This window comes from Pseudophryne corroboree, unplaced genomic scaffold (genome assembly GCF_028390025.1).
Source record: "Pseudophryne corroboree isolate aPseCor3 unplaced genomic scaffold, aPseCor3.hap2 scaffold_681, whole genome shotgun sequence".
In the NCBI taxonomy this organism is placed as follows: Eukaryota; Metazoa; Chordata; class Amphibia; order Anura; family Myobatrachidae; genus Pseudophryne; species Pseudophryne corroboree.
The window spans coordinates 136,143-136,835 of record NW_026970267.1 but is presented as its reverse complement, the minus strand read 5'-3'; the positions used below and the strand labels follow the sequence as shown (position 1 = coordinate 136,835).

The window sequence follows — 693 nt, the reverse complement described above, 5'->3', positions numbered from 1 at the left end:
CTAGGAAACGTTTTAGATGAATGCTTATTAGCCTTTGTCAGTATGGACTTTTGCAAAGTGTCTCTGTGGTGCAATCGGTTAGTGTGTTTGGCTATTAACCAAAAGGTTGGTGGTTTAATCCCACCCAGGGACGTAATTGACCTTGTTATCAGATTTTGGTGATCTTTAAGTAGACAAGTCAAATTTCATACCCCCTGTTATGGTGTAGGGTACCAGGCCTTCTCTGATGTAATCAGAGTTAGATTTGATTCAGTGATTTTATAAAAACATCTAGGAAGCACAATTTAGCAGTGGGTTGCAGAGAAAAAGAAATATGCTGGCAAAAAAATCAAATTGCGTGATTAAACAGCTCTTCATTTTCTGGCTTTATTTTTATGCTAACAAATTTGTTCTTCATTACGTCCCTGGGTGGGATTGAACCACCAACCTTTTGGTTAATAGCCAAACACACTAACCGATTGCGCCACAGAGACACTTTGCAAAAGTCCATACTGACAAAGGCTAATAAGCATTCATCTAAAACGTTTCCTAGAAAAACTTTAAAAAGTCAATAATCTGGAGAGTTTTTGTAAGATGTTTCTTCCATCAACCAACGAAGAAACACATTGGTACTTTCCCATGATGAGTGAGTGCTTCAGGATCTCTTGCACTTACATGTGCAGCAGAGTACTGCAATGGAAGCATGCTGGGCCC

At 39.1% G+C, this 693-nt stretch overlaps 1 non-coding gene across 1 annotated transcript; it reads right to left on the bottom strand.

Annotated features, from left to right (window-relative positions):
* Positions 1-399: 399 nt before the first annotated feature.
* Positions 400-473, bottom strand: TRNAN-AUU (transfer RNA asparagine (anticodon AUU)). Its single transcript has one exon. It is a non-coding gene; the product is annotated as a tRNA-Asn (tRNA).
* Between the last annotated feature and the right edge of the window lie 220 nt (positions 474-693).